General features: G+C 30.4%; 2 long non-coding RNA genes across 2 annotated transcripts; both read left to right on the top strand.

Annotated features, from left to right (window-relative positions):
- Positions 1–502: 502 nt before the first annotated feature.
- On the top strand, positions 503–1,783 carry LOC127741192 (uncharacterized). Its single transcript, XR_008002198.1, has 4 exons — positions 503–634; positions 926–989; positions 1,141–1,223; positions 1,369–1,783. It is a non-coding gene; the product is annotated as an uncharacterized LOC127741192 (long non-coding RNA).
- Positions 1,784–3,198: 1,415 nt separating this feature from the next.
- On the top strand, positions 3,199–5,011 carry LOC107460577 (uncharacterized). The gene is made up of 4 exons (XR_001586498.3): positions 3,199–3,413; positions 3,542–3,658; positions 4,515–4,572; positions 4,811–5,011. It is a non-coding gene; the product is annotated as an uncharacterized LOC107460577 (long non-coding RNA).
- The last annotated feature ends 2,539 nt before the right edge of the window (positions 5,012–7,550 follow it).

The raw sequence follows: 7,550 nt of genomic DNA, 5'->3' as shown, positions 1-7,550 counted from the left end.
CTAATTCAATTGTACAATTTTATTTTCCTCTTTATTCTCTCCCTTTCGATGTTCTATTTTTATTCTGCTGAGAATTGAAATTGCTGGCTGAATTAGCTTAATTTTAGGTCTTCTAATCACCTTTCAGTTTTATTGTTGTTCCTTATTTTTCGATTATTTTATTGCCTCAGATTGAAAATGAGTAGGCGTGGGAGCAGAATAGTCTACGTTGGGAACCTCCCTGGTGATATTCGTGAAAGAGAAGTAGAAGATTTGTTTTCAAAGGTACTTTGCTATTTTCATTCGTGAAAGAGTTTGATTTTTCATTTGCTTAATACTTACCAATAGAAACTACTTTACACCTTGTGATGCCTTTGCTGATTTTTCGTGTCCTTGTTCATTTTAATTTTGGCAGGTTGTTTAAATTTGAGCTCTTGTGATTTTAGGAATGTTAAAAGCTTTGATGCAAAATTTGGCATATAAAGTTGTTAAATTGCTTGCTGCAGAAAATTCAGCAAATTGGCGCCAACTTGTATGAAATTTTGGGAAAAATATGTACGGTAATTTTTAATGAAATAAGTTGAATAATGAATCTGATGATGATTTGCAGAACTGCATCACACTAACAAAGGAGAATGTCAAAGGCATAATCATGGTAACTTTTACTTTCTATTTGGAATTCATTTTCATTCAAACATATATCAGCTTTTTCTAGTTCACTATTATCCGTTCTCTTCAAACAATTGTTCATGTTTGACCTAATAACTAATAACGGAAATTAATAACTAATAATATTTAACTGCCATATTTTCATATTAAGAAAGGTCTTTATTTTAAATAAATTATATTAATCATATAAACCTATCCTCTTTATCTTTTGAAAACCTTAACAGTAGAATAGTAAAAATGGATTCATTCTTAATCTTACAAGCCACCTTTTTTGCAGTGCATTTATGATTGGAGGTAGGAAACTAATAACCAATGCACATTGTGTGGAACATGATACACAGGTAATTTCCTTAAGGGTCCTATTTTCTCCAGGATGTAGATCCTACAATATAAATTTTATTAATAAATTATATTATGTTCATAGATCTTAGAATTAGTTGCCGAAAGGTTATAAATAGCTGCCAACTTTTTCATTGTTGTGGTTTATTGCAGGTTAAAGTTAAGAGAAGAGGGGAATAATTGAATCTTATTATATATAGCATCAAGAACTGTACCACTAAATATTTTCTGATTAGGTAAGGTAGCTACATTAGTATTTTATGCGGTGAGAGATTGATTATCTTCATCATTTTTTAATCTTTTGTTCAAAATTTTAAAAGAATGTCAAAACAAAATTCTTTATATAACTTTTATGACTTCTGTATCTGGATGTCTATGCAGCCTGATAGAATGTTGCCTTATAGCAAGGCCTATAATCATGATGAGGATGATGATGAAGAAGAGGGGGTCACAGAAGATGATGAGAAACACAATTTTCTGCATAATGATGAAAAGAGAAAACAAGAACTTGACAAGTCAATGCAAAAACCTAATATTTTGGTAGCTTTCTTACAGGTTTATGCTAAAGGAATTGCAATGTGAATATTGAATTGAACTCGAACTTGGACTTATCGTTATCCATTTTGAATGACGTTGCTTGTTGCGTGTTGATGGTAATGTTGCTAATGAGAATCAGAGGGATTTTGTGTGTGCTTTTAATGTGAATTTACTATTGTCTTAGGTGTTTCTAACACTTTAAGGATTACAAAAAAGTTTTCTTTCTGCTTAGTTTTTAGCTTAGTGTGGAAATCAGATACTTTTGAAATAAGAGTCTGCTTGGTTGAGTAGGAGGAAAAGGGGAAGTATAGGATGCTGTGATTACATTTCAATTTTTCCTTCTCCGATCTTTGATATGATATATCAAGAAAGTGTAAAGAGATTCTTATTCTGAAATTTATGGCGACCGAATTTTTACTAACTCTTCTATGCAGCCACAATGGCTTTGATTGAAAACGTGATTTGGACTTCTGTAAGCAATAGGAGATGGTTCATATTCATTAAATATTAATTTATTTCTATGGAATTTTATTAAATGTTACTAATGGTATCCTTCAGGTAAAAGACGACCATGGCGAGCATTTTTGTGTTTTTAAGTACTAGTAGTAATTATGAAAGCCCAGGCCCATGAATAGCCATAATCAAATCCTTGCATAGCTTCTGGTAATCTTGTATGCAGTTTACATGGTAAATTCCCCTTGCTGCTCTTCCCTCTGTTACTATATTAGTAAGCAAAGATAAGATGCAAAATTAAAGCTTCTATTATTGGCTGCAGGTGAGGAAAGGGCATTCAAAAATTTCCCAGCATTAGTTTATGCCTAACCCTTCTTTTTCCTTTCATTCTTCCGAATCTTGTTATTGACAGCCTTCAGAACTGTAAGGATACACATGCAACGTGCCAAAGATCTGAATATCGGAGTTACTTGAACAGGGGAACCAAACTCCACTCTTGATGAGGCAGAAACAGCGCTATCAGTATTTATTTGTTCTTCTGAATTCAGCAGCATATCTACTACGGAAATATGTATATCTTATGAGCATTTTGGTTCATTAAAATGATAAGGGTATTAATACATGAAGGAGAAAAAGTAATATACTTTAGAAAAATGATAGAATTTTCATTCTTAATAATGAATTATGTTACCTTGATCCAGGGTTGAAGTAACTAGAACACCTCTTTCAGCCTATGATGCCACAGAAATTCTGAAACCTAATGGTATATTCTGAACCCATTCTTGTGTTTTTGATGTTTCCTTCCACTTCAATAAGCACTATATAGAGGAAGAATTATAGAAAAATTTTATCTTGAGATTATGTTTAGGTGATGAACTTAATTCCAGGGAGAGGTGAGAAAGTATTTAAAAAATTGGAATAGTTTCTCTAGTTAAAGAAACAAAGAGAAGAAACAAAGAGAATTTTGAAGGAGGAGTGGTAGCAAATATGGTAAGAAGGGGACAATTGAAGCGATGATCAGATCAATTAAGGATAAAACATACGTCACAATAAAAAGCTTTTTCTGGTCTGTGTCTCTGAATTTATTGACTAATTACAATGTTAATGATAAGCATTCTCATTTATACTTTAGCTTTCATATTTTTCCTTTCCATTGGTTGGACCACATAATATAAATGCTTATTGTTCTTGAGAAGAACATACAGTGGGATGCATCAGAGCCTTGGTTTATTTGTTTTATTGTTTGGGTATATTGTGTTGTCCATCTTGGTTGAAGTAAATTTTCAAAACAAATTGTGTGAAACTTCTTTCATGGCAGTATATGCTTGTAAGTTCTCGATTAAAATATGATAGGCTGTAGCAAGTGAAGGCAGAACAGATGATGCCAAATGAAGGGGTGATGCATTTGCTCGAGCATTTTCTACTCACTTGGCACGGTAATACTGACATTCCTATTATGTTTTGATGGTTTGGTACCATTATTGAAAATTTGGCATCTATTTGCTTATTCTGTACTTGGCTTTTGTTTTCTTCTCTTCAATAAACTAACACACCAATTCAATAGGTTGATGGAGGAGCCTGCTGCATATGGGAAATTAGGCCTAGCCAATTTATTGGAAATGAGGGAAGAGTGCTTGAGAGAGTTCCAGTTTGTTGATGCCTATGGAAGTATAAAACAGAGGTAACTATTCTTTCTTTCTTCATATAGCCGTAAAACCAAGGTTTTCATGTCTTGTTTTCTTGTCAACAAACTTAGACTACCTTATACACAGTGGTCAGAGAAGTTGTTGCCATGGCCAAAACCCATATACCTTGTTTTTTTTCCTTATGAACTTTATATTTTTATTATTTACGTCATTTACTAAGCAGGATGTTCATCTATGTGTTTTTGCTCTCATCTTCCCAAAACTCATGCTAATTCTTTGCATCACCATTTTCATTCCCTTGTTAATACACCAATGCAATGTTTATTATCTTTTCACTGCTAGAAGTTTCTTTTATAAAAATAATACTCTAACACTCTCTCTCTCTTACTTTCTTCTTTTCCATCCCCAATCACAATCTCTTATTCTTTCTTTCCATCTATAGGAGTTCAATCAAGCTTTTTCAACTTTTACTGACACTGAAACACAACTTTTACTGACACTAACAATTAGTGAAGCTTAAGTTGAATTAAGAAGTCTTCGTTGTCATTAAGTTCTCTATGTGCTAGTCTTATCCACATTTTTGCTTATTCTAGTAGAGGGTTTGCCTTAAAATTTGCTAGTCTTAATTAATCCACTTTTTAATTATTTTATTTTTGTTCTGATCTCTGTTTTTCTCTGTTTTGATTCTTTGGCATAAATTGTTCTAGAGGTACCTTTATGAGTGAAGCAAAATTTGTCATGTGTACATTTAATATAGAGAAGTGAAATTGGCAGTGATAATGGGGCATTAAAGTATACAACCACTATTTGATAATGGTTCAATTGAGAGTTTTTGTTTAGCTCTTCGTATATTTTGGTATTAAAGTATATGATTGTACTTTGTTATGGCAGGTATACTTTATTTTGGATAATGCTACTACTTAGTAAGCTTGCATTCAGCTACTATGAGGTATTATGTCTTCAAATTTTACTACAGTTCCTCCTTTACCCTCCTTTAAGAAGCTCATGGTTATTGCTTTCTAAGAAGAGATGTGATTCTCTATTTACTGATTCTTTTATAGAAAATTGTTCATGCAAAAAGAGACTACTTCTGGAGTGCAAAATGCTTTAAATAATATATATGCTTTATTTTTATTCAAGCATTCCAATTCACTCCAATTCCAATTTGGGTTTTGATTCTATTTCAGTCAGGAGATATCAAGATTAACTTTCAATGTGAAGCTTGATGCTGCTGATGCAATTTAGTTATCTATAATATGTTAGATTATTCTATCTTTAAGTGCTAAGTGTAATTTGTGACATTCATGTAACATTAGGATGGTCATTTTATTTTTTTTAGGTATCTTTTTATTAAGACAGTGAGATATTGGCCAATGATGTTGAAAAATAACATCCAATTTTATTGGTATCATGTAATGAATATTATGTTTATTTATGTGATTTTTGGCTTTCTTTTTTCAATTTACAGTGTTTGATGGAGTAAATTTAGAAAACAAACATAAAGTATTTATTTTGCAATGGAAAAATTTTAAAAAAAATTCTATTTTACCTTACTGACGGATTTACAGACGAATTTTCTGTCTGTAATCAAAGTGAGATTATTTTCCAAAGTTCAAATTACAGACGGAAAATCTGTCGAAAAATCTGTCTGTAATTACAGACGGAAAATCCGTCGAAAAATCCGTCTGTAATTACAGACGGAAAATCCGTCTGTAATTACAGACGAAAAATCTGTCGGAAAGTTCGTCGCTTGCGGGAAATGGATGGAGAATTTACAGAGGAAAAATCCGTCGGTAACTGGTAAAAATCCGTCGGTAAGTTTCCGACGGAAAAAAAATCCGTCAGTAAATAATTTCCGACGGGACTTTTACAGAGGGACAAAATCCGTCGGTAACCAAAAATTCGTCTGTAATAAAGACTAAATCTGTCTGTAAATCTGTCTGTATTAATCAATTTTCTAGTTGTGTATAATGAAAATTTGTTACCTGAGTCTTCCTGAAAATTTGATCAGAGTCTCGTGCTGATAACGTGTTGTAAAATAAATAAAAGATATATAAAATAAAGATGTATAGATAGAAGACTCTAGTATTAAAATAATTAGCTCAATAATGATCTATATATATATATGATCTTTTAATGTGAGATATCATGGCTTTGGCTTTATCCTTCTGGGATGCATTATTTTCAACCTTAATGGTATCTCCAAGATCCATTGAATCAAGATGGATTTCAGTATCTAGTATCCATGATAAGTAGTTGTTTCCAGATATATCAAGAGCATTAAATTCAAGATGAGAGAGCTTTGACATAATGAAAATTTGTTACCTGAGTCTTCCTAAAAATTTGATCAGAGTCTCGTGCTGATAACGTGTTGTGAAATAAAAGATATATTAAATATAAAATAAAGATGTATTAATATGGCTCTAGCATTAAAATAATTAGCTCAATAATGATTTGTATATATATAATAATATTATATGTTGTAATGTGTATATATATAAAGATAGAAATGAGTATAAAAAGTAAAGAGAGAGAGAATTGCATAAATATATATATAAAGATAAAAAGGAGTATAAAAAATAAAGAAAGAGATAATAACATTTGCTTTTTGTTTTTTATTATTGCTGTTGTGTGTGTAAAAACTATTTGCCTCGTCCATGTTTTTATAGATAAATAAATTCAACTTTTTAAACTATATTAATTATTTTGCCATGTGAATTATTGTTCCTTTTAGCATAGGAAAAATAAGCAATGATCATCTATTCTTATCGTAACAAATGTCACTTGTTTAAGACTTATTAGTAGTGTCAATATTTTTTCTACATCTTTAAACTGTTTGAATTTTTTTTCATTCCTTTTAAATGGTTTGATACATTGTTAGTGACAATAAGTTAAGTCTCGTTTGGAAAAGGTTTTTCAGAAGATATTTATATCTTTAAAGTTTAAAATATACAAATGTCTCATTTGATGTTTGGTAAAAAAAAATGTACTTGTACTTATATTTTGTGTGCTGTAAAAGATAAATAATTTTTGTAAAGTTATTTGTTAAAATTAGATTATATTTATTAAAATTAAAAAATTTAATATACGATTATACTATATGACCAAATCATTTTTATAATTAAATTGATCTAATAATTTAAAATTTGATAATTAGTTGAAAAAAAAGAAAATATTAAAAAAAGTTAGTTGAATTTAATTATAAAAATAATTTATTTATTATTTTTTGAATTTTTATTGTTTTATGTATTAAAAAGATAATTAGAGAGATGGATAATTATTAAACCTCCAATCATTATTCCATGTCAATTACTACGTTACTACCCACATGTATTTGATCAAGTGACAGGAGATTAAGATAGGTCAATAAATTTTCACAGGGTTAATAAGGGTAGTGATGAATGGAGAAAGCAGTTTCTCGTACATATAGATAAACACTTATGTTTAGTTACCTTATATAAACCAAATCAAATCAATTGGTGAAGAGTAACTAAAGACTCAACATAGAAAGAATAAACACAAAAACACGTACATACTTAGAGCAGTAACAACCACTTAGTTTTCTTTTTAGCCTAAATTCATGCACATGTATTTGTATACGTCTCTGATGTCTAATATTTAATTATTTATAGCCACTTTAACGATACGAGGCTATGAAGGGTATGTTGGTCATTTCAATGAAATGACAGTACTATTAGTATTCAAGTGTGGCGTATGTTACGTCGGTACAAAAAATACGACAATAGTTTCAGCACCCAAAACAGATTATTGGCTACACTTAACCAATTTGCATTAATTAGATAAATCAATTTATTCGTCCATTTTGATCAGTCTCACAAAATTTTTAAATAAAATTTAAATTGATAACAATTTAATTTTTAATTTGTCAGTCCGAGAGAGATATTATGGACAAAATAAAAAATTGGC

This window comes from Arachis duranensis, chromosome 8 (assembly GCF_000817695.3).
Source record: "Arachis duranensis cultivar V14167 chromosome 8, aradu.V14167.gnm2.J7QH, whole genome shotgun sequence".
Classification (NCBI taxonomy): domain Eukaryota; kingdom Viridiplantae; phylum Streptophyta; class Magnoliopsida; order Fabales; family Fabaceae; genus Arachis; species Arachis duranensis.
This window is presented reverse-complemented; position numbering and strand designations above follow the sequence as displayed.